Source organism: Pezoporus wallicus, unplaced genomic scaffold (assembly GCF_028554395.1).
Source record: "Pezoporus wallicus isolate ANWC-B61680 ecotype Strahan unplaced genomic scaffold, APGP_CSIRO_Pwel_v1 contig_5416, whole genome shotgun sequence".
Classification (NCBI taxonomy): domain Eukaryota; kingdom Metazoa; phylum Chordata; class Aves; order Psittaciformes; family Psittacidae; genus Pezoporus; species Pezoporus wallicus.
In genome coordinates, this window is record NW_026642898.1 from 1,057,501 (window position 1) to 1,082,814 (window position 25,314).

At 51.4% G+C, this 25,314-nt stretch overlaps 1 protein-coding gene and 1 long non-coding RNA gene across 6 annotated transcripts in view; both read left to right on the top strand.

Moving 5' to 3' along the window:
• The window catches only part of SLC24A3 (solute carrier family 24 member 3), a 165,549-nt gene that overhangs the window by 1,323 nt on the left and 138,912 nt on the right, over positions 1 to 25,314 (top strand). For 2 of the 5 annotated variants that reach the window (XM_057433138.1, XM_057433140.1), the window contains exon 1: positions 20,698 to 20,793. The exons of 2 other annotated variants lie outside the window; for them this stretch is intronic. The gene's annotated coding sequence lies outside the window, so the exon portion shown is untranslated. Of the gene's footprint in view, positions 1 to 20,697; positions 20,794 to 21,867; positions 21,974 to 25,314 lie in introns of those variants that run through there. One more of the 5 variants, XM_057433139.1, reaches the window with a different exon arrangement.
• Positions 13,197 to 25,314, top strand: part of LOC130611904 (uncharacterized) — a 164,340-nt gene continuing 152,222 nt past the window's right edge. The window contains exons 1-2 of the long non-coding RNA XR_008975347.1: positions 13,197 to 13,741; positions 13,890 to 14,470. This is a non-coding gene — a long non-coding RNA (uncharacterized LOC130611904). The remainder of the gene's footprint in view (positions 13,742 to 13,889; positions 14,471 to 25,314) is intronic.

Sequence of the window (25,314 nt, forward strand, 5' to 3'; positions counted from 1 at the left end):
ATGGTTTTCCCGCTGGTGCGGAGAGAGCTGAGTGAAGGTGGCACAGGCAGTGGCGGTCGGTGCGCAGGTGGATTTGGCTGTGTTTTGCTCCGGTTGCGCAGCCTCTCCTTGGGGCTCTCACCGTTCTGCTTTGTTTTGGGGGAGTGTCTCACACTGCACTGTCTCACACTAGCTTTGAATTTATCCAGGAGATGAGTAATAGCATCTGGGGTGACAGACATGGCACCCTGTGTATCGGCTGCCACATGGAGTGGGAGCGGCCATGGGAAGAAGGGATTTACAGGTGGGAATTTTCCACAGCACCCGTTGCGCCCGCTGCCTCTCCGTGGGACCTCAGTGGGTGGGCTTTCCTGGGAACCCCACTTACAGCCTGATGGCTTTGCAGTTTGTGTTCCTGTTGTGATTGGAGAGGAGGTGGATGTGTTTCAGTTTAGTGATTGGAATATTTCTCCCATGTAAAAGTGTGTGGTTTAAGGTCAAACACGAGTTATTGAATAGCCTGTAGTGCGTTGGTATCAAGTGGCATCTCCTTCCCGCTGCCTGGTGGAGGCAGCAGCTTTACCTCATGCTTCCCAGGCAGTTTTGGCTGCAAGAGGGGGTGGTATCCAGAGCATACATAGTGTACATGGCTGGTGCACAGCTCACTCGCATCTTTGATGCCGGAGTCTGGTGGTGACGTGAAGCTTGGGATCAGTGGAGATGTGGGGGCAATTGTTGCTCCTGCAAAGCCCTTGCATGGAAGTGCCGGTGCAGTGCAGCAGCCCCAGGCTTCAATCATGGTTTTAGATGATAAGTTCTTACTTTTAATGCTGCTGTTTTTCTTAGTCCCCTTTCCTGCAGCCACTGCCTCTGCCACAGCCTGGAGCCAGAGGAGCATGACTTTTCCAGGTGTGGGTGACCTCTGTTTGCAGAGGGCTGTGAGGTGCCAAAGCCTCATTCAGAAAGCATACATGCTTGCATCTACCCAAAAGAAATAGGCTAGAGCTCTTGCTGAAGAAGAAGGTAACAATAGGATTTTAGATGATAAACCAGCTGCAGTGGGTGACTCTGTGGATAGGGCATAAAACATGTGTTCCTGTTCTGGTGGCTGCCGCTGCTTCTCTGGATGACTTAATGGCTCCATGTCTCTTTGACTGGGTCTCTGAAAGAAGCCATCCTTCTCAAGTCACCTGGAGATCTCTTGATGCTAAATGATGTGTAATAACAAAGTGTTATATTACAATGTTTATATAAAGGTCATTCCAAAGATCTTTATATTCCACAATGCTCAGGCTTTCAGAAATAGATGCAGTGCTAATTAAGAAGAAACCCAAGTTCACAAAGTTAATCTGTATAGCTGGAGTGCCTCTTTCTCTCTTCCAGGCAGTGTAAGTCCAAGGTTATGCCCTGACATCCTGGAAGTGACGCTGGCAAATAAGAGGTGTAGCTGAGATCAAATGCAGGCCTGCAGACCCAAAATACAGCTGCCAGCCACTGGACTGCCATATTCTTCTTGGTCTGCTGAAGTGGGCTGGAGATCAAGGAAAGTTATAGAAACATGAACTTGAATGGTGTGGGTCGCTTCCAAAACTCTCCCTGAGTCTGCCACTCTTGCAGAAGGAGCCAGATAAAGCATGAAGCTCTCCCACCATCAGTCTAACTCAAATTCTGTTGTGAAGAGAGGGAGGAGTGGGGGAGAGAGACTTCATTATATGAGACCATCTTTCAATTGTGACGATGCAGGCTTTTCAGGGGAGGCCTCTGAGTCAGGCCTTTTACCAGTTTGCTGTCACAGAGAGCAGGGATAGCAGTCAGTGGGATTTTTCTTTTCCTCCTTCTGTGTGCCAGTGGCACACATCTTTTGGCAAGATGGTAAGGAAAAGCTGGGTCTGATTCTGCAGCCCTTACTCATGGGAATGGGCATGTCCAAGGAAATGGAGTTGCCTGCGTGATTCAAGCGTGGAAGATTTGGGTTGCTTTTAAGTCTTGTTTTAACTTGATGGGACAGAAGTACTCAGAATGGTGGAGCAGGGCCTGCCAGGGGCACTGTGACTGCATCTGAGGCTTACTCCAAATCCAAAGCTTGGACTGTTTTTAAAAGGCTGATAGTTGCCTGGTCCTTCCTGTGGGCTGAGAGCATCCATGTGTGCCCAATGTGCTGGGCTGCACCCCCAGAGTGTGAGCAGCAGGTCTGGGGTGTCCAGCAGTCCAGACTGACTCCTGCAGTCCTGTATCCAGCTCTGGGGCAGCAGCACAAGAGGGACGTGGAGCTGTTGGAGCGAGGCCAGAGGAGGCCATGGAGATGCTGCGAGGGCTGGAGCAGCTCTGCTCTGGAGCCAGGCTGAGAGAGCTGGGCTGGGGCAGCCTGGAGAAGAGAAGGCTCCTGAAGGGGAGACCTGAGAGCAGCTCCAGTGCCTGAAGGGGCTGCAGGAAAGCTGGAGAGGGGCTTGGGACAAGGGATGGAGGGACAGGCCAAGGGGAATGGCTTGAACCTGCCCGAGGGGAGACTGAGATGAGCTCTTAGGCAGAAGCTCTTCCCTGTGAGGGTGCTGAGGTGCTGGCACAGGGTGCCCAGAGAAGCTGTGGCTGCCCCATCCCTGGCAGTGTTCAAGGGCAGGTTGGACACAGGGGCTTGGAGCAAGCTGCTCTAGTGGAAGGTGTCCCTGCCAGTGGGAGCAGGGGTTGGAGCTGGAGGAGCTTTAAGGTCCCTTCAACCCAAACTACTCTGGGATTCTATGATTCATGTCATGATAACACGTGTACGGAAAGCCCGTAAGCAATGCTGGATGACATGATAGGAGATGCAAAGATCCCAGCATGACTGCCTTCCACCCTGTGCTGGCTGGAGGACCTCACAGGACTGGAATGAACTGTACAGGCTGTTTCCTCCTGCCCATTTTGTCACGGGCCCTTCCTCAAAGGGCTTTTCCTTACAGATCTCCTTACTGCCAAAATAGCATTGATGAACCTTGGTGTGACAGATGCTGGTCCTCTAGCTGGGAATTAAGTGAAAACTCCCTGATTTCGTTTGAATGTTTTGGTTTGTGCAAACCAAGAAACCCAAACTGAACTTCAGAGGTCATGCAATGAAAGCACAAAAGCAGTTGTTTTCCTCACCTCTTCAGTGAAGCGTAATCCTAGCTTCAGTGGGAGTAATCCTAGCCCAGATGTAATGCTGTAATCGTTGGACCCCTGGATGTGGGAATTTACCCTCATAAACTAGGGAGAGGCATCAGGCCAGAGCGTGGTATGTGACCTCTTTGGCAGGGAGCTTGTTTGGCCTTGCAGGAAATGACTTGTTCATTTATCTAGTACTTGTTCAAGGTCCTGCACTGACAGAGGCTGAGGTCTTCTGTTGAGCAGCCTGTGGCTTGGGGAGCGGCAGGGATGAGGCTTTGCAGCCCGGTGTGGAAGGAGCATGGGGGAACGTGCTTTAAGATGTGCTTCACTTTCAGCACATGCTCATGGTACTGACAGAGCAGGGTCTGTGCCCTGGCTGTGAATCTGTGCTTGCTGCAGGGTCTTCCTGAAGAGCTGCCTTAAGAATATCCACATCTCTGTACCTGAATTCAACCTCATTAAAGTATCATGGAAGCGCAGAGACATGTGCCGGGCTGGTCAGCTTGCCAGAGCTGGGTGCCCAAGGTAAACCTCAGCACAACACCTGAAACCACAGGACCTTGGTCCTCAGGATGTGGATGCCAGATGCTTGGGAGTTCCAGATTCAGTGGGGCACGAAGGCAAATGTTGCTGGCCACCCTCACTTTTCATAACCGGAGCGAAGGCAACGCTGTGAGATGGTGGATAGCAGAAAAACCCAATAGTTGTTATTCTTTTAGTGCCTGCTAAGGGAAGGTAGGCTTGTGGTTGCACATCTGCCTCTGCTGATCCAGCCGTGAACGCTCAGTCTTGCCCTGGCCTCTGCATGTGGCTGCTCCTGCCCCCTTTGCCTCTTGCGTGGCCCTTAGCTGCGTCTTCTCAGTGAGCTGACCCAGCAGAAGACAGCCCAGGAGAAGTAAAGGAGGTTTTCTGCCAAATTAGCCAACTAAGATGACTTGGGGAGGGGTCTTAACAAGCCGTGGCTGAACAGAGAGCCCTTGGGTAGTGACCGTGCTCAGAATGGCACTGCCTGTGATAAGCTGGGCATGGCTCGTTGGTTTTGCCTGAGCCCTTTTTCAGTAGTTCCTTCCTGCTGCTAGTCTTAAATGGTCCTTCCCATTGAGAAGGCTGTCTGGTCACACCACCCGGGTTTGGCTATAGATTCTCAAAAGGAAAGGCTGGGTTGGGCCTGTCACACATTCACATGGCAGGTATGGCTGCAGCTTCCGGGGAGTGAGACACTGGAAGAAAACCTCTCCTGGGATGGGAGAGGATCATCCAGGGGATCAGCAGCCAGCCCTGGAGCTGACCCAGCTTCTAAGCATTAGCCTGCTCCAGGGCTTTTTCTCTCTGTTTTGTGTCTGTTGTTGTCTCTAAGTGGATGGTGATCCTTTGGTAGCTAGCAAAATAATTTCTTTTTCTTTTCCTTTCTCTTTTCTTCTGGTTTCTGTGCCTTTGGAGTGGTTTAAGTTACCTTTTGGAGCTTTTCTGTCCACAAGGAAGCACAGAAAATCTAGTTTTCATAGAGCCTTCCTAAGAGAAGACTTGAGGAAGAGAGCCACGTCTCATGCAACCTGTCATGGAAAACTTGGGTGTTTTGTTTTTTCTGATGAAAAGCACATGGAGCACAGAGCCGGAGGGATGCAGCTTGTTACTGCCATTGCTTGGAAGCCAGTGCAGCAGCTTCATGCAGTTTCTGCAGAAGGGCAGGTTTCTTCTGCAGGCACAGGGATCGAATGCTGCTCTGTGGCTGGAGCTGCACCTTGCTGTCACCAGGTCAGTCTGTAAGCATGGGATTTTGGCAAGCATGCGTGGGAATTTTCAGCAGCTTTGTTCTGCTCTAGGTTTTGCCCTTAGTATCTCCATGAGTCAGGTAAGACCAATGCCAAGAGCCACTGGGAACCTCATCCTGATGTTTTTCCGCTGCTGTGGCTTTATGGGAAGAAACAGTGGGTATGTCCAGGTGTGAGCAGGCTGTTTGTAAGTCCCACCACTTCAGTCATCATGTCCTGTAGACATGCTCTCAGAAGAGTAAATCTTTGTGGCTGGTCTGCAGCAGACCTGTGTTACTCACAGCATCAAAGGGGAATCCTGGGAAAATGGAAACCGTAAATGTGTGTAATTTGCAGCTCGTGAATGTGTTCCTGCCTGACCCTAAAGGGATGAAGGTGTTTTACCTCTGCCTCCCCATGGAATCATTGCTGGACTGTCAGGCTCTCCTCCAGGTCTGATCAGCCTGTCCTTGTGTTATTTACTGCCAAGGGCATCCTGACTTGAAGCTTGCAGTTAGCTACTCAAAGCCCCTAAGGGGCAGTTCCATCTCCCTTTATCATGTCTACCAGCAAAGCTTCTGCTGTCTTTCCTAGTGTTGTCTTCCACAGAAGGTTAAATCTCCATAGCAGTCAGAAAAGTGCCGGTTCCACCAAGACTTAGATCCAATTTTGTCAGCTTGGAAATTGATAGCAACGGAGTTGCCTTGGTATGGAGATGGCCATGGGGTGAACCCACTGTATCTGGGGGTTTGGTGGGTGTTGAGGCCTGCATCGCTTCAGTGGTGGAGCCAACTACATCAAAGGAGCATCTGTACCTCTGTAAGACATTAACTACATGCAGTCAACGTGTTTGTACCGTATCATGTCTGGATTTCAGCTAAACAGAGATTAAATCACAAACTGGTACAGTCTCTAGATGCTAAGCTTTTCTTTGGGAGCAGCCTGAGAAAACTCTGGAAATGAGGGAATTTCTCATTTCCAGTGTGTTTTGTTGTTGGTGGGTAAAGAAGGACAAGGAAGGAAAGGAAGCAGGATGGGATATAGCATTCAGCAGCAAGGGCTGATGAGTAGAAGCACACAATAACTGGAGACAACTTCAGGCTGGGTGAAAAGCTGAAACTTGATGTGGACTGAAGATGTTCAAGCTGGATCTTTTTGGCAGTATCCCTGAAGGAGCACTGCACCAAGGGCTCCAGGGAGGAGTCCTAGGTCTTGTTCTTCTCAAAAAGGGGGGTAGTGAAGAGGAGTCCAGATGTGGTGTCCAGGGGGAAGGCTGCGTGGGACAGTACTTGCTGGGACTGTGTTTGCCTTTTATGGGCTTTTTTGGTGAGCAGGGATTGCTGAAGAGGTAGGATTAATGTCATCTGCCTGAAAGCCCTGCCTGTGGGAAGCAGATGGTCCCCAGGTCCTGCCTGGGACCTGGAAGCTGCCTGCAGGCCCAGAGGAGAGCGTGCGTGTCTCCTGTCATACCTCCTGTTCCACACTGTCCTCTGTCTGTTGGCAGGCCAGGTCAGGGATGCTGTGGGAGGCCAGGGATACACCTTTCATGAGGGAGAATAGGGAGTGCCAGGGTGGGTTTGGAGGCAGGATCTCGTTGCTTGGCAGCATTCCTGTGCTGAGGTGTGAGTGAGCAGCTGTGCGGGGGAGCTCTGCTTCACAGCCTGGTCTGACCCTCCTGCACCTCCAGTAGTGTGTGTGGTACTTGGGCCAGCAGCTGTGTTTGTGTGTCCATAGGCACCTAGGCTATGCTCCAGGGGCGAGTGCTGAACGTGCAGTGTGTGAAGTGCTGCGCTTGGTTCAGGTGGGCTCGTGTGTGTACACGGTTAACCAGCTCCTTCCCAGCTCGAGCATTCCTCGGTGCACAGCCTCTTCAGAGGAAATGAGGTGAGTGAGCACGTCCTCAAATTGTAAAGTAGGGAAACTGAGATACGAGAGGAGCGTGTGGGACTCTGCTGGCACAGGGATGGTGGAGACCAGATGGAGTGTAGATCTGCAGACGGATTTATGCATCAATCATAGCGTTCTGACATGTCCTTGCAGATCAGCCCCGGGAAGTCTCTTGTGGCCCTGCAGTGGCTGAGGGATAAAAGGCAGGGCGTTGTGTGTGAGCACTGTATATCTCATCTGTTGCAGTGGTGGAAGAGGAGAAAGACGTGTTTGGGTAGTGCTGAGCGTGCTCTTCTAAGGAAAACTTGGGTATGCCAAGGCTCATCCTTGGTATTTGCTCCTGCAGCAGGCATCACTTATCAAACAGGAGCTGCAAGCAAATAATAGCTCGATTAGGAATGAGCCTGCTAAAGTCCAGGGAAAGAATCTTTTTACTATGCAAGCCAAAACCATGCTAACTGAACTGCAAACAACTGAAGGGTCTGCTATAATTCTCACTGAGAGAGAGACTCAGCTGTTTTTATTCCCTAAGATGGCCAGAACATCCTGTAACATAAAGCAGGAGGAGAAACGAGCCTTACATGGACTCGTTTCTCCTCTTGAGGGGATCTGCCCTCCAATTCTCAGTGCACCTCGTCGTGATAGTTGATTTGTGTTTTGTTGCCAGCTCACAGGGAGAACAGAACAGAAACAGACTCTTTCAGATGAACATTGCACGCTCTGATGCAGCACAATAGTTCATTTTAGGGGAAACAGACACATAAGCCTTGTCAGTTGATGTTACACACAATAGCGTGTACTAAAAGGCTCATAGCATTTGATCTGCATTGTTAAAAACGAGTAGGTACGTACGATGTGCAACTCCACAGGGTGGTGGCAAGTAGGAAAGAACTGTTAAATGCCTTGCTTTCATGCTCAGTAAGTGCCATGCTGTACAGGAGCTGGTGAGGATTCTGGCCATGATCTTGTATACTTGAGGTGTACTTTCTGCTCCCTCCTCTGCAGCAAGGTACTGTGGAGCTGCCGCAGGGCTCAGGACAGAGGATGCTGTAGAACCCTGTGGACAAGTGTTGTAAACTGTGCAGCAAGAGGCGATCTTGTCAGTGGGGTGGTGTAAAGTCCTCTTGAGGGTGTAGGCTGCTGGGCAGCGGTGTGGACCAGTCCCTTGGCATCACCACTGTACAGTGCCACAGTTAAGATCTTTTGGCAGAGCACAGGTTTTGTATTTCAGGTTTAGGTGAGCACAGACCATCCTGCCACAGTATGGAATGTACTGGCTGGTGCTGGAGTTCTCATGAGCTCCATTGTGAAAACTGAGCTAAAAAGACCCTTGTCCGAGGAAGCTTCCCTCCAACCCAGTGGACTGTCGCATACAGCTTGCTTGTTCATGAGACGCTGCTTCAACAGATTACATCAGTTATGCCCATGTCAGGGTGTTCCTTGCTGGGGACTCCTCAGAGAGCAGTGTGTTGGAGGAGAGGGAGGAGGAGAAGGGGCGATACTTAAAAAAAACCCTTAAGTTAATTTTACTGCTGACAAAGTAAAATGAGTTATGAGTTTCACATTCTTTGGATTTATTCTCGCGCTGAATCAGAGGCGGCATCGAATCAGGCTTGATCAGAAGTGAAGTTTCCCGAGAGCGTAACTGGGTAATGTGGAAGCCTCTTGAGTCAAGCAGTGATCCAAGGAGGGGCGGCGGGAGGGCTGCCTTGGTGCTGCTGGCAGGCAGGCAGTGTGCTTCAGGGGGAGCGAATGGAGCTGGTGCACCTCAGGAGCTGGTGTCCCATGGACTGGCCGGTGTCACCTTCCTGCTGGGGCTGGCTGTGCACGCAGGGCTCTAAGAGGGCTTTCTGGAGAGGTGCTTCCCGGGTGAGTTATCCTGGGAATGAGCGGCTGCCTGCGTCACCAGTGACCTGCCCCCAGTGCACCTTTCCTGCATGGCCTCCTGGTCTCCTTCCCCTTGGACTTCCAGGGCTTTGGTCACATAGAGCCCACGGAGCAGCCGGTGTCAGAGGAGGCCAGGGAGGAGCCACGAGGCTCCGCGTGTCCTGAGGGACAGGAGCTGTGGCTGCATGGCGGCACGAAGGCGCCGGGTTGTGGTGGGGAGGGCGGCTAGAGGTGGATGAGGACCTGCTGTGGCGGTGGTGAGCAGGGCCAGGGGTGGCCAGGGCAGGCCTGAGGGTGTCCTGGTGGGTGTCCCGTGGAGGTGAATCAGCCTTAATGTGGAAACTGCCTCGGTGCTGCTGCACAACAGTCTGTCACAGGCGAGGGGGTTTCTTGCTAGGATAGATCTTGATGAAGGAATTGGTCTTTTTTTCACCTTTATTTAGATCCCATCTACAGGGGATCAACCTGAAGGGGCTGCAGGAAACCTGGAGAGGGGCTTTGGACAAGGGCATGCAGGGGCAGGCCAAGGGGAATGGCTTGAACCTGCCCGAGGGGAGACTGAGCTGAGCTCTTAGGCAGAAGCTCTTCCCTGTGAGGGTGCTGAGGCGCTGGCACAGGGTGCCCAGAGAAGCTGTGGCTGCCCCATCCCTGGCAGTGTTCAAGGGCAGGTTGGACACAGGGGCTTGGAGCAAGCTGCTCCAGTGGAAGGTGTCCCTGCCCGTGGCAGGGGTTGGAGCTGGAGGAGCTTTAAGGTCCCTTCAACACAAACCAGGCTGGGGTTCTGGGATAGTTCCCCAGTGTTAGGAGCTTCCTGCGATGAACAGCACAAGACCTGGTTGCTGCTGAGCCCTCCTGAAGCCCCTGTCCTTCCTGCAGGGGGTTATCAGGTGTCCGGCCTCGCCGTGTGGTGAAGGAGCACTGCTGGAGATCAGAGAAATGTGAGAAGATTATGGAAAGATAATGAAACAGAAGAGGAGAAGGATGAAAAAAGCATCAGTTGCCACCCATGACTGTGTGCTAAAGTTAAGATGTCCAGGGATTTTGCACCAGCTAATGCATAACAGCCTGTAAACTGGAGCAGTGGTATCGGTGCCTTTGTTTTCACAGCCTCCATCATAGGGCTGTTTTGTAAAAAGGAGCACAGGATTTTTGTTCCGTTTTGGTGGAAAGCCCGTGTTTTCCAGGGGAAGCACGAGTTACCTGTCCCTGGCACGCACCTGACAGAGCTCCTGGTGAGCGGGCGGCGTGCCGGCACCGGAGGCTGAGGACCCGAGCGCTGGAGTCTCCAGGTGTTTGGGTTGGCTGTGGTGGCCCAGGGCCAGCCGGCACCAGCTGGGGATTGGACAGAACAGCTTGTCCAAGGTCACCGCAGGCGCCACGAGCACAGCAGGGACTTAAACCCGGGTCTGCGGAGTCTGTCCGGGTAAATAAAGAATGTGTGGTGCTGCGTGGAGGGTCCTGCTCTTCTTACAGCCTCACAGTGTCAGCCAAGCGCTTGTTCGGGTGGGCTGTGGAGTACCACCCTTTTGTGCCAGGGTCTGTGGTTAAAACAGAAACAGGTTTTTGGTGCCATAGTGTTGCTGATTCCCTTAAAATACCTCGGGAAATTCTAGTTTGGAATTTTACTGGACTGGTGCCCTCCCTGCCAGTGAGTGAGGGGCTGAGCTGAGCTGCACCGTGCTCATTTCGCAGGAGGAAGGCTGAGGTGCTGGTACCTGTTTGGGCTTGCATCTGCCTTTATGTCTGCCCTTTTCAGGAGGTAGGGAAACATTCCCCAGTGGAAGGAGTGAGCGTGTAGTGAGTGCTTGGGATGGGGAGTGCCTTCACATCCTCTGCTTGTAGGGACAGGCTGCCTTGTCAGTGAGCTGCAAAGGAGTCTACGCAGTTCAGTCAAGGCTTAGTACAGACCTTCCCCTTCAGCATGTTTCAGAAGGTTCATATCCTAATGTCACCCCGACCCTCCATTTAAGGGCTAGTGTAAATCCAGTGATAGTGTTCTCTGTTGTTTTTGAGAATGACAAATGTCCTCTTCTTTGAGTCCTTGCTGGTTTGGGGGATTTTTGTTAAATTCTTTTCAGGAATGGGCATGACGAGTTGTTTCTTCTTTGCTCTCTGTGTTTCTGAATATTGACATGGCATCATAGACCACTGTCCTCCTTGTTCCTGTTTTCCCTTTCCTGCTTGTTCGGGCAGAAGGGGAAAGATCAGGACTGACAGGGCTCTTCAGCTGTAGTTATTCCTTAAGGTCAGGCTTTCATCGATGGTTTAGAATCATAGAATAGTTTGGGTTGGAAGGGACTTTCAAAGCTCATCTAGTTCAACCCTTTGCAATGAGCAGGGACATCTCCAACTAGATCAGGTTTCTCAGAACCACATGTAGCTTAATGTTTCCAGGGATGGGGCATCCACCACCTCTGTGGGCATCCTGTTCCAGTGTTTCACCATGCTTATAGAATCGTAGAATAGTCAGGGTTGGAAAGGACCTTAAGATCATTCATTTCCAACCCCCCTGTCATAGGCAGGGACACCTCACACTAAACCATCTCACCCAAGATTCTGTCCAACCTGGCCTTGAACACTGCCAGGGATGGAGCATTCACAACCTCCCTGGGCAACCCATTCCAGTGCCTCAGCACCCTCACAGGAAAGAATTTCCTCCTTATATCCAATCTAAACTTCCCCCGTTTAAGTTTGAACCCGTTACCCCTTGTCCTATCACTACAGTCTCTAATGAAGAGTCCCTCCCCAGCATCCCCATAGCCCCCCATCAGATACTGGAAGGCTGCTCTGAGGTCTCCACGCAGCTTTTCTTCTCCAGGCTGAACAGCCTCACCTTTCTCAGCCTATCTTCACACAGGAGGTGCTCCAGCCCCTGATCATCCTCGTGGCCTCCTCGGGACTTGTTCCAACAGTTCCATGTCCTTTTTATGTTGAGGACACCAGAACTGCACACAATGCTCCAGGTGAGGTCTCACAAGAGCAGAGCAGAGGGGCAGGATCACCTCCTTCGCCCTGCTGGTCAAGCTCCTTTTGATGCAGCCCAGGATACGGTTGCTTTCTGGGCTGCAAGCGCACACTGAAGCCGGCTCATGTTCATTTTCTCATCAACCAACACCCCCAAGTCCTTCTCTGCAGGGCTGCTCTGAATCTCTTCTCTGCCCAACCTGTAGCTGTGCCTGGGATTGCTCCCCCCCAGGTGTAGGACCTTGCACTTGGCATGGTTAAACTCCATGAGGTTGGCATCAGCCCACCTCACAAGCGTGTTGAAGTCCCTCTGGGTGGCATTCCTTCCCTCCAGGGTATCAACCGAACCACACAGCTTGGTGTCATTGGCAAACTTGCTGAGGGCGCACTCAATCCCACTGTCCATGGCAGCGACAAAGATGCTGATACACATTGTCATAAAAGATTTCCTCCTTATAACTAGACTAAATCTCCCCCCTTTTAGTTTAAACCCATTGCCCCTTGTCCTGTTGCAGTAGGATGCTGTGTGTGTTTGCAGCACACCTCTGCCACTGCACCCTTTCCCTCTCCCCCCTTGCTCAGAGGCTCCCTATGGGGAGCAGTTAAATCGGGTCCATGCTCTCCAGCCCCTTACAGCAGCTGACTTGGGGCACCTTCTGAGCCCCTGAGTCAGAACAGAGCCTGTTTCCTGCTCAGGCACTGCATCCTTGGGGCATTAGGGAAGTGTTCTGTTGAGCTGTGTGCCTTGGTTCAAGAGCTGACCCATGTGCTCAGCTGTGTTTGACCAGGTGACAAACTCCTGTGTAGTGTGCGAGCTCCTGGTGTGGATGCTGAGCATACAGGTTAGTTCTGGTGAGGCAGTGAAGTTGCACAGAATGTGACTATTAATGGTGATTGTAATTTTGTTCCTGTACATTAGCAGGGCTCTTCCTAGAAGAGCTGAGATTGTGTTTCCAAAATCATGGACTGTGTTTCCTCCACAAGCTGAAATGTGGGAATTTCCGAGCTGCTTCCTTCTTGTGTCTGGAGATTCTTTTATTTTTCCTTTCCCCCTTTCCTCAACCCCCCTGCAACCCTTGAAAGGTTTCTTCCGTAGCCTCACATTGGTATGGATGTGGAGGGAGAGCAGGAGGGGCCGCGTTAGATGCCGGGGCTGCCAGCAGCCATCCCCAAGGCTGCAGAGCCGGGCTCTTGCTGGGGGAGCCCCACAGCTCATTGCTTCAGTCACTCTGGTGGTACAAAGCAGCATCAAACAAGCAGGAAGGCAGCTGTGCTCTCCCTGCCCCGTTCCATGGGTGCTACAGTGCATGTGCCCTCCTCAGGGCAGCTGGGGCTCGCACCCATCCGCTAAGGCGAGCTCGGGCTGCGCAGCCACATCTGCGCCCAGTAATGGACTGGGGCGCTGAGCTGGAGGGGAGGAGCGGGGCAGGCTGAGGCAGCTCGGGGGTGACACCTGTTGACTGGGAAGATGCTGTGGCAGCGGTCCGCGGGGCAGGAAAAGCGAGGTGTTCTGAGGGGTGACCTTGGCTCCTACCGCAGCGTGAGCTAGAATAGGGGAGGCAGTGTCTGGTGCTGCGGTTGCGTTAGAGGAGCCTGGCGTGGGAGGGGAGCTGCAGTAGGACACATCTTACTTTTTCCAGACAGACAAACGTGGCAATTCTACTGTGGCAGTTTAAAATGTGCCTCCAGTTGTGGGATTCCCAGGGCTGGTGGGCTTTGTCCTGTTTGTCCTCATTACCAGGTTTAGTTCTAGGTGTGTTTACTGGCTTCTAATAAATATAAGAAAGAGGTGTCCTGGGGCTTCCATACATATTTGTCTGTAATTAAGGTAGGATTAATTGCTCAAAATTGTTTTTGAGGGCCTGTTATGAGATCAGCAGATAGGAGCATGGGATAAAGTGCATAATGAATACATTGCGTTATAAATAATGGACACAGACAGTGCAAAGGCATCCGTGAAAGGTAATAGCTCTTTCAATATTTAATTAAGCAGGTTCCGTGGGGAAAAGACTCGATGCCACTAAGGTAATTTTCAGCCTGGCTTAGTGACGCATGGATCAGTCAGAATGAGGGCAGAAGCCTGCACACAGCTGGGACTCTTGGTAGGCACAGTTCATGGTAATCACAGGGATGTTTTGTTGGCTGGAGAGCTAGTGAGGAGGGATGATGTTGAGGGTTGATAAAGAGGATAGCACCTGGAAGATTGGCTGGAACTAGTGCTTTGCTTCTTTCCTTGAGCTGGAGCTGCTGGTCTAGCAGCATACGAGCCTTGTGCTTCTGCCTGCTTTGTAGAAGAAGCAGGTTTCCCATGAGGAGGATGATGGATGGTTCTCTCCTGCTCTTACAGCCTATTTGCCTGTGGCTAGCTGGTTGTGGCAGCCCCAGACCAGCTGGCTAGTGGCAGAGAACAAGGTTGAGTGAAGGAGGTAAGACCTCTAAGAGGCTGTATGAGTTGTGAGCCTTCATAGCCTCTTGAGCTCCTTGTGGTGGTTCCTTCTGTGGCTCTTGCTACCCAGTGTTAATGTGAGCCTCACACAGGAATGAGGGGGATGTGTTAGTGCAGGTAGGTCAGATTTGTAGGGAAAATGGCGCAGCATCAGTTACGAGGCCAACAGCTGCCATCAGCATAGAGTCACAGAGTCACAGACTGGTTTGGGTGGGAAGAGACCTCAAAGCTCCTCCAGCTCCAACCCCTGCCACGGGCAGGGACACCTTCCACTAGAGCAGCTTGCTCCAAGCCCCTGTGTCCAACCTGGCCTTGAACACTGCCAGGGATGGGGCAGCCACAGCTTCTCTGGGCACCCTGTGCCAGCGCCTCAGCACCCTCACAGGGAAGAGCTTCTGCCTAAGAGCTCAGCTCAGTCTCCCCTCTGGCAGTTCTTGTCTGTGATGGAACTTGAGTCTCACGGGTTTTCTGAATGGAAAAAGGACAAGTATTGCCCATCTGCAAGGCCTAACTTCCCACCCATGTCCCCAGCTGCTCATTTGTCATTTCCCATCTCCATGCTCTCATTTCATTATGTTTTATGCCCCATTCTCACAGCAGCTCCACTGCAATTTCACCCGTGCCAGTGTAGTATATGGCTAAATGAGATGCTTTAGTGCAAGGTGGGGAGATGTGGGAAGGTTGCAAAACCCAGGCTGCCCTCCGGCATGTCTCCTAGGTCTTTTGGTGAGGTTCCCTGCTTTGTATTTCCCTGTTGGCTGTCAGGGAGCTTTCCTGAATTTCATAGCACATGAAGGGTGCTTTTAGGGCAGCAAAATCCAGCTTCAGCGTTGTGCAGTGGAGTTGAATACCAGAGCAGATGTATCCTCTGGGGCCGAGACCTTGTCTCTGTGCTGCGAAGTGCCTGTGTATGTTTCCAGAACTATGGAACCAGTAAATAATAACCATTAAACAAATATCAGTTACAGATTTATGTAGTGTTGTTGCATGGAAACACAAGAGGAAAAGAGTTGTAGGGCAAAGGGAAGGGGGAAATAGTCTTTTTAACTTGAAAACCATGTTTGTATTGAAACTGGACACAAAAAAAAGCTCCCTTTTCCCTCTTGCTTGTTTATTTTTTTGCAAGATTCATTTCTTGTCCTTTATCTTTGTGGAGAAGAGCATAAAAAAAACCCTCCTCTGTTCTTTTGTGGTAGCCCCCCCATGATCAGAGTGTTCTGGTGTTCAGGCACCAGACTGGGAGCCAGGGCTTGTAACAGTCTCTTTTTCTCCTTCCTTTCTTTCTTTCTTTCTTGAAAGGGGTGGCTTATTTTTAGTGCTTTCAAGACCCAGCTCGCTGGAGGGCCACAGCAGGCCTGTTCCATCCACCAGCCATGGGAGCGTCATGTTCACTGAGGGAGCAGGATCTGCTCGTGCTCCTCCTGCCTTTCTCTGGTCTGTTTCTGTTTGTTCCGTCTCTTTTGGCAGCCCCAGGACTGCATCCTTCAGGAGTCAGCTCCAGGCTTTCCGCAGAGCTGGAGGAGCAATGGGGAGCCCCCTGCCTAGGCTGCTTCCCTCCGGTACCTCTCCGGAGATGCTGCTTTGGGATGCAGGGTCCTCTCTGCTGGGGCTCCCCTCCAGACACAGACATAAGCCCTTGGCTTGCAGGGTGGGCTCACTGCCGAGTGCGCAGCAGAGCTGCAAGGGTGACATTTCTTGTAGACTGTAGGGCTCTGTAAAGGATTTGTAAAGATTTCCTGGAGAATTTTCCTGGTGAAAAGTCATGGTTTCTTTTCTCTTTTTGAGGGGTGGGGGAGGAAGAGCTGCTCTGCTTCTTTTCCCAGCATGTCTCTATGGTATTTTGAGACTACATTTAATTCTGCAGAATTATATTCAGCTACAAGTGCAAAAGAGGACAAACTAAACCAAAATAAAATACTTTATTCCAGGTCGACTAAAACATTTACTCTGACTCCAACCATCCTTCTTCCCGCTGTGTCAGCTCCAAGTTACGAGAGAAATATGTAACTGGGAGGGAAGGGGCAGTGCCAAAACAAAAATACTCCCATCAAACCAGGTATTTGCCTCTGTCACGTGGGTTTGGAAACAGCTCATTTCTCACAGCTCTTTCAAAGGTATCTCCATCAGAGAGTTGTGCTACTGCAGCGCATCACCCAAGCCTTCCAAGAGCCAGGGGGCTGTCTGGTGACAATGAGGATCTCAATTACTGCTTTTTCAGCCACGTGAAGTCTTGTTTTCCAGGTTGAAGCAGCCACAGGATCTCGGAACTGTGTAGAAATGTTCTGATTTAAGCGCAGCTGGCAGCCCAGAGCCACGCAGCCGCTTGCTCACTCCTCCCCCCTTCTTCCCCCAGCTCCCGGAGGGATGGGGAGGAGAATCGAAAGAATGTAACTCCCACGGGTTGAGACAGGAACAGTTCAGTAACTAAGGTATAACATAAACCACTGCTGCTACCACCAATAATAACAATAACGATAAGGGAAATAACCAGGGGAGATAATACAACCGCTCACCACCTGCTGACCGATACCCAGCCTGACCGAGCAGTGATCTAACCCTTCCGGGTAACTGCCCGCAGTTTATATACTGGGCATGACGTGCTGTGGTATGGAATTGGTTTGGGTTGCTGAGGGAAGCTGTGAATGCTCCATCCCTGGCAGTGTTCAAGGCCAGGTTGCACAGAGCCTTGGGTGACCTGGCTTAGTGTGAGGTGTCCCTGGCCATGGCAGGGGGGTTGGAACTGGATGATCTTAAGGTCCTTTCCAACCCTGACTGTTCTGTGATTCTGTGAATACCTCTTTGGTCAGTTTGGGTCAGGTGTCCTGTGTCTGCTTCCTCCCAGCTTCCCCTCCTCCCTGGCAGAGCATGAGACTTACAAAGTCCTTGGTCAGAGTAAACATTACTGAGCAGCAGCTAAAACCATCGGTGTTATCAGCTGCTGTTCCCAGGCTGAAAGTCAAAACCACAGCACTGCACCAGCTACTAAGAAGGAGAAAAATGACTGCTACTGCTGAAGCCAGGACAAGAAAGTAGCACTGTTACTGATGGGAAATCAGCTTTAGGTTATTCTTGGTTCAGAGTTGATAATTTTTTCCTTGCTGTCTGCCATGAGAAAAGATGTGTGAGTTTGATGCAGCAGCCTGGGCTGATCAGGGCAGCAACCCATAGCCCACTCTTACTGCTGCAATTCTTGCCCTTTTTGCCTTCCCTTTCCCCTTCCCTCCCCTCTGAAGTCAGAGGGACCTTTCCTGTTGACTTCACTGCTCCATCCGAAGCCCATGTTCTGGACAGTGGCTCAGGGAGATTTTTGACCAGCATTTTGGATAGCTGGCAGCTGGGAGGGTTGGTGAATTGAGTTGAGGAGGTTGCTGACAGCAGAAAAGGGAGCTCAGAGAGAGTTTCGGTGAGATGCAGAACAGGGAAAGAGCAGGGAACTTTGGAGTTCTGAATCCACTTTGGGATTGCCCAGCCGCCATGGCAGGGAGCGTGGCTGGAAGGAGCTTGGGTCAGGGAGACGAGCTGCCCTGAGGACACACTAGGGAGGGGTATTTATTGCCCATCTTCTTTTTGTGCCTCTGAAAACTTCCAGTTTATTAGGGAAGAGAAAAAAAGCGCTGACATCTGCTGCAGGGCAGTGCAAAGGAAGCTGCATTGTTATGTCCCTGAAATTCACCTCTGTAGCAGCCACAGATGCAATGGGAGACAAACCCAGACTTAGCTGGGCAGTATTAGGAGATTGTCCCATTCCTGGAATATCACAGGGTAGAAGAAGCAGGCACCAGCTCTGTCAGGAGAGGTGCATGGTGCAGGGCACAGTGGAAATTGTACCTGGCAGGCAGCAGAGAAGACATTGACAGCATCCGGACCTTCCATTTGTAACTGGTGACATGTTACTGGTGTGAGAGGGCCAGTGGAGAGACCCCTGAGAAACTGGGGTAGGGAATCAGGTTAAAAATACCGAGTGCTGTTATGTAGATCAGTGGGAAACCATCACCTTGAGTATCGTGTGTGTTGTAAGCAGGGGAATAGGGGAATGACCAAGGAAAAACGAGGAAAATTCCTAGAGGCATGTGAAGATTATAAGAAGAAAAGTACTGTTTAGTTTAGAGCTGGATCCCAGGAGGCATGTTAGGGAGATCTAAAAATGGTATTTTTACCAGGTGCTAAGCAGTTTCTTTGCACTTCTGTGTAGAGCATGAAGTGAATGCGCAGCGTAATGGTCAAGCTGAGAGGAACAATTAAGAAAACATGAATTTCTGCACAACCGGGTAGTGAACAGTCCGGGAAGCCGGCAGCAATCACATCTCCAGTGACGAGTTTTGGCATAAGACAGCTGACTGGAAATCTTATCTTCACTTAACAAACCTAACCCCAGCACTGTTCATGATGGTGGAGAAGCGTACACAGAAATCCATGGCTCCCATGGAGTCTGAGCATTAGAGACGAGTTACACCTTCTGCCGGGTCTGAGGTGGAGGTGTTTTACTGACCTGGAGAGCTAGCAGACCTGAAGAGCTAGCTTTTGAGTGATCAGGTGGTTCCTAACCCCCCCTCTTGTTTATCTGTAAATAAAAGCCTCTATCAAAATGCCTGTTCTGTAAGAATATAGGACGTCACAGAGCTCATAAATTTAGAGAAATCAATGTTCTTCCATGCTTTCATGTTCTTGAAAGAGACTGTTTCATCTCATTCCTGCTCTGCTTTCCTGGAGGAAAAAATGCTGTTGCTTTTGGCTTTACCCCTACCCTTTGGGAAGGTAAAATGGGATGCATGCCATCTGTGTAAAATTACTTAAAATCTGTTTTGGGAAGACTTCTGGGGTTTTGAAGCGAGTGAAAGAGGTGAAGCGTGCTCCTGGTTAAGGCATCTTCCCAGTGCCTGGCTGAGCTGCTGATACTCAGCACCCTTGGTAACGGGGTGTGTGATCACTGTGGTGTGGTCCAGGGTTGGCACAGAGATGAAGTGCTGCAGCACATTGTTCCCTCACCCCTTAAGGCCCTTCTTGCGCAGTGAGCCCAAGTCCTCACTGTTCTGCAGCAGGAGTGAGGCTACTGCTGCTTAGGGGAGAAAAAGGGAAGCACTCTGTTGGCATTTAGCTGCTGTGCACGAGGGATGCCCTAAGTACCTTAAACAGAAAAATTCAGTTTGCATCATGCAGCGTCTAGATTTCAGCCTGTCCTCCCCATTAGGGCACTGCTGTGGTGTGTTTAGTTACTGCATCTGCCTCCTGCTAAGAATCATACAAACATGTAGGGAGAAGCAGGTCTTGTGCAGAGCTGAGACAGATGGAGAGTGAAATCCGTGACAGAGACATGGAGCATGTGGTTGAGGTCACAGTGAGTTTGTGGCAGAGTGGGGATTAAACTTCCATCTCTTAAGTCATTACCTCATGTTCTGGCTGCAGGCTGCGGTTTGTGTGTGGCTTATCTTTGACTTGTGCAGCCAGGAGTGGAGTTTTCAAAGTATTTATGTTCTGGGCCCCCCACTCCAAGAGAGGAGACATTGAGGTCCTGGAGCGGGGCCTGAGAAGGGCAACGGAGCTGGTGCAGGGCCTGGAGCACAAGTGTGATGGGGAAGGGCTGAGGGACCTGGGGGGTTCAGTCTGGGGAAGAGAAGGCTCAGGGGGGACCTGATGGCTCCCTACAGCTGCCTGACAGGAGGATGGAGCCAGCAGGGGCTGGGCTCTGCTCCCAAGGAACAAGGGATGGGACAAGAGGAAATGGCCTCAAGCTGCACCAGGGCAGGTTTAGATGGAGCTGAGGAACAATTCCTGCCCCAGAGGGTGCTCAGGCATTGGAACAGGCTGCCCAGGGCAGGGCTGCAGTCACCGTCCCTGCAAGTGTTCACACCGCGTGGAGACGAGGCCTCAGTGCCATGGGTTAGTGGTGGCCTTGGCAGTGCTGGGGTAAGGGTTGGACTGGATGAACTTAAAGGGCTTTTTCATCCTGGTGGATTCTGTGATTCTGTGATCTCTTGCAAAGATGCTTTTCCATCCCCCAAGCTTTGCTGCACAAAGTGCCGCAGGTGATGAAGGTCAGAGCTGTGGGTGCTGCCCAGCAACCCCAAATGCAAAGGTTCATGCGGTGCCCATGGATGCCAGCGCTGCAAGGGGTACTCTGGGCAGGGGGAATGGCTTGAACCTGCCCAAACAGGGGAGACTGAGATGAGCTCTTAGGCAGAAGCTCTTCCCTGTGAGGGTGCTGAGGCACTGGCACAGGGTGCCCAGAGAAGCTGTGGCTGCCCCATCCCTGGCAGTGTTCAAGGCCAGGTTGGACACAGGGGCTTGGAGCAAGCTGCTCCAGTGGAAGGGGTCCCTGCCCGTGGCAGGGACTGGAGCTGGAGGAGTTTTCAGGTCCCTTCCAACGCAAACCACTGTGATTCTAGGAAAGCTCTTCCTGACCTTAAAGTTTTCTTTGCCTTCAGGCTGGGAGCAGGGGAAGACTGAAGCAGAACACGTGGGAATGGCACTTTCAGGTGGTTGGTAGCTTTTCAGAGTTAAAATAACCCCCAAATCACCTGTTTTGCTGCTCTCCATGTGGTGCTGTTGTTGACCTGCAGAGCGTGCTCTGCCAGGGCTGAGTTTGCAGTGCTGCTCCCAGGTGTTGCTCATGAGGGCTCGTGATGACCGGGAGGGGCAGAAGCTTCTTGAGGTCCTTGGTGGGCTTCTGTGCTCTTTGCTGGGGAGAGCTGGTGACTGTCTGTCTGTCTGGAGGTGTGTGGTACCCATGTCGGGCTCGGTGGGAGCACTGGAACTGAGAAGGTGAGTGCATGGGAGCACAGAGGCTGCGTTGTTCCAGAGGTGTACCTGGTCTTTCGCCTTGCTCCTCTGAGAGTGCCTGTGAGGGAAGAGGGGTACAGAGGCAGTGCTTTCAGAGAATCACTGATTTGGAAGGGACCTTAAAGCTCATCCAGTTCCAGCCCCCTGCCATAGGCAGGGACACCTTCCACTGCACAGGGTTGGAACTGGATGAGCTTTAAGGTCCCTTTCAGTCCAAGCCATTCTGTGATTTGCAGAAGTGGCGAGGAGGGGAGGTCTGTGAGCAGGGGGTGAGGTGCTGCTCAGCAGCAGGGAATGCACCGGGATGTCCTGGTGCTCTGGTGCCTTGAGCAATGCTGCAGTTAGTTCAGGTGAGTCACGCTCACCATTAAGACACTCCTGCAGTGCCTGCTTACACCGGGACCCTGAGGTCTCCTCTGTCATTCCCGTTTGCAGGCTGCAGGTCTTCCTTAGCTGTGCCTTTGCCTTGTGAGCGGCTCTCGGCGCTGGCAGCTCTCGGAGGCAGGGCTGGCGCTGTGCAGTGAAAGGTGTGCTCCCTGGTTCTGGAGCACATCCCGTGATGCTGCTCTCAGACATCCTGTGTTCTTCCCAAGCAAGCTGTGCGTCTGCCCTGCGCCTACAGCTCCTGCTCTGTGCCCAGTTAGGTTTGGAGGCCTTTGGTGCAGGGACCATCTCCTGTTTGTTAAGTGCCTGGCTCTGGCCTCTGTGCCCTACTCATGTTATACAAGTATTAACAGCAGTGGTGGGTCTTCTTCCCAGCCCTTCGGCAGGTTGGCATATGTGGAAATAACAGCTTTGAAATCAGCTGTGAAGAACAGGCTGCTCTTCAAAGCCGGGTGCTGGGTTGCTGGGTTTTTTGTTTGATTTTTTTTAATTCCCCCCCCCGAGGATGCTCTATTTATGGTCTTTGCTGCTGATGATTTTGAAAGGAAAGCATCTCCCAAACCACTCTACAAAGAAAGATAATCAGTTATGAACTGCTTATGCAGTCCTGAGCTCAGATTGTGCTGTGACAACCTGCAGGAGATGTGATAAACCCGTGAGCAGGGCCTGCCTGGGCACTTACTTGCAGGGCAGGGGTGAGAAGGGCAACTTGAGCAATGCTGTGGTGAATTCAGCTGAGTCCTGCTCTGCGGAGAGGATTCCCCTGGTCTGTCTCGAGGTAACCACACTGCTGCTCCCCCCCTGCTGCTCTCTTAACAGGGTGACTGTGCTTGGCTCTTCCAGCTTTTTTCTTCTCCAGAAATACTTCCCTTTTGTATACAGTGGAGGAGAGTTTCAGGGAGAGGCAGATGATTCAGTGAGCTCAAAGGGGAGTGTGTAAAACTGGCCTCCAGAACTGCTACCATCAGAACAATGGATAGAAGGGACAGACGAGAGGAAGGAGGGCAGGCGTGTTCCAGGAGAGCTGTGCTGGCTTTGGTGTTGGCCAGCAGGATCCAGCAGTCTGCATGGAAAGTCCTTCACTGTCCGTGAGAGCCGAGGGCTCGGCCAGCTCTGCGCAGTCCCTGGCAGCCGTGCATCGTGCTTGTGGGAGGCCATGGTGATAGATCTGGCCCTTTGGCTGGCTCTGTCAGCTCTGCACTGCTCCAGCTTGCTGCTCACCAGCACATGGCATCTTCACTGCTCCTCAGCATTATGGGGCCACATCCTCCACTGCTGTAAATCAGTTCCTGCACCAGAGCTCAAGGAGTTATCCCAGTTTCCCCCAGCTGAGCATCATGCCAGTGTAGTTTTTAGTGCCCTCCCCATTAATTTAAACTTGTCCAATGACTCGGCCCCATCCTGGATGAGAAGGGCTGCAATACACTCGTGTCACAGTACCACCATACACCAGCCCGATGCAGGAGAGCTTTCCATGACCTTTCCTTAGCAAACCTCGAGACCCTGATTCACACACTTGTCTTCCTCTTAATGTTTTGCTGTTGTTGTTATTTTCCACTAATTACGGGGTAATGGATGGTTTTGGAGACGTTAATGAAATGACCTTATTGCTTCATGGCCAGGCCCATGGCAAGGGGTGTGGAACTAGAGGATCTTAAGGTCCTTTCCAACCCAAACCATTCTATGATTCTATGAAATGACCTGATTTCAGTGATGGGGACATGGGGGGTATTTGGTTTTTAATCAGCAGCCTGGAGAGAAAGATGCTGCTAAGTTTCTCTCCCTCACATGGGGGGATACACTTGGAGGAGAGGCTGTGTGTATGCATTACATGCTCAGCCTCATGATTAGTGTGAGCTTGCTGTATTGCTTGTTGTATTGCTTGGATAGTGCAGCATGTAGGGCAGGGGCTGCTTGTGTGTGGTGTCATGCATTGTGGTGTCTCCTCTGGTCTACAGCCACTCAGTGCTGCTGGACCAGAAGTAAGGACCAGTCCGAACATGCAGTTGTGCTCCTTTATAGCACAATAAAAAGATTTAAAAGGGTCTTCATCTGTGTAGCTCTGTTAAGGAAACCTGTGTGGGAAATAGTCTTTGATGGGAAGCCATGTGGCTGAGGGCAAGGCAGGTAAAATCACAGAGTGGTTTGGGTTGAAGGGACCTTACAGCTCCTCCAGCTCCAACCCCTGCCACGGGCAGGGACCCCTTCCACTGGAGCAGCTTGCTCCAAGCCCCTGTGTCCAACCTGGCCTTGAACACTGCCAGGGATGGGGCAGCCACAGCTTCTCTGGGCACCCTGTGCCAGGGCCTCAGCACCCTCACAGGGAAGAGCTTCAATCTGCCCTCTGTCAGCTTATCTCACCTAACTTCTGTCACATCTTACGGAGGTGAATTGGGGTGGTTTTGTTGCATTCAGCTATCAAAGTCATGCCGGACCCTGAGCTCTGCACCAGGTTTCTTTGTCTCCTGTTAGAAACTGGATGTCTGCTCTGAGGCCCTGCCGTGTTTTGGGCTTGTTGGGATTCCTGTGCCTTGATGCTGGAAATAAATATGCTTGTCTGCAATTGGTGTGCTGTCGGGGCGCACAGGGGTGTCGTGTCCCATCATAAAGCAGGAATCTTCATGCTGAGAAGTGCCGATAGGATGTGTCGAGCTGTGCTTCTGCAGGGCTGGAAGTCGTAAACTCCAGACAGAGCCTTCTGGAATAGCGTAAGGAGCTCTTGAGCTCAGCCTGGGGATCTGAGTCGCACACAGTGTGCAGAAGTCCTGAGCAGCGCGGTCAGTTCTTCGTTCCACTCGGCTTCGTTTTCATGAGTGTGAGCAGAAGAGCTCAGCTCTCTCTGGAGAGCCTGTTCCCAGCAGGCTGCTGGGCAGGAGCACACCACTGATGTGCTCCCTGTCACCTTCAGAGGCACAGCCCGTGGAAGCGCACCGCCTGCATTGCCTTGTTGCACTGTGAGCTGCAGTGCGGGCACGGCGACAGGGAAAAATGACTCGTGTGCTCATTGTCCGTGGGAACGTCTCTGGGAAGAGGCACAAATAAGCTCTCCGTAACCTGGGTTCTCAGTGTGTAATGCAAAACTGGTGCTGGGTAACTGGAGTTGTGGAAAGTACCTTGTGGTGATGTTTAGTGCTTGAAAAGCATAATTCATCCGCTTTGAAATATGCCATGCTCCAGAACTGTGGAAAAACTGTCTATTGTAGCAAAGTTTTTAAAGATGTCATGGTATTACTTTATTTTAACGCCAGCAGCTAAGACATTAATAAGAAAAATGTCCAATTTGTCCGCTGGCCTGAACCAAACGACAGTGTAGCTAATGCAAGATGTTCAATAGTCTTTGCCTCTGCTGAGAAAATGACAGAAATGTCTTTGCCGTGCTTCCCATTAAAAATCGTCCAGTTCTGAATTAACTGCAAGAAGAAAGAAAGCCATTTGCTTTCTTCTTGCAACCTTTCCTATTTCTCTGTGGAAAGAAGAGTTTTGCTCATTCCTTGCTGTTCTTGTAGCCTCTCTGCAGGATATTGGAATTTTGCTCTACATTTTTCTGGCTGTGATTTTAGTGTATATTGAAATCAAGGGATGGGGCCCTCATTTAGTGACATCAGGGCCTAGGCCCTGCAGCCTTTGGCAGCTGATGTGGAGCTTCAAGTCAGCGTAAGCTCTGCCTTGGAACAGGTGAATGAAGGGTTGCACAGTCAGAACTGAGGAGCCAAAAGCACATGTTGCAAAAAATCTGTTCTCAAAGAGAACTTGTGCTCATGGCATCTGCCTTTTTGAAGCTGGCCCGAGGAGGTGATTGTGTAATATTTGTAGGTCAGAGTATACTTGTGTGTTTTCCACATGAGAGCCTGAGGTGCTGATGCTCCTGCTGTGGTTTTGTGGCAGCCCAAGGAGGGCCCTCACCAGTGCAGGTGGGAATCACAGAATGGTTTGGGTTGGAAAGGACCTCAAGGTTCATCCATCTCCATCCCCCTGCCATGGGCAGGGACACCTTCCACTAGAGCAGCTTGCTCCAAGTCCTGTCCAGCCTGGTCTTGAGCACTGCCAGGGACGGGGCAGCCACAGCTTCCTTGGGCACTGCTGGCATGGGAAGGTGCTGTGGAAGCTGGGTCTGGCCAT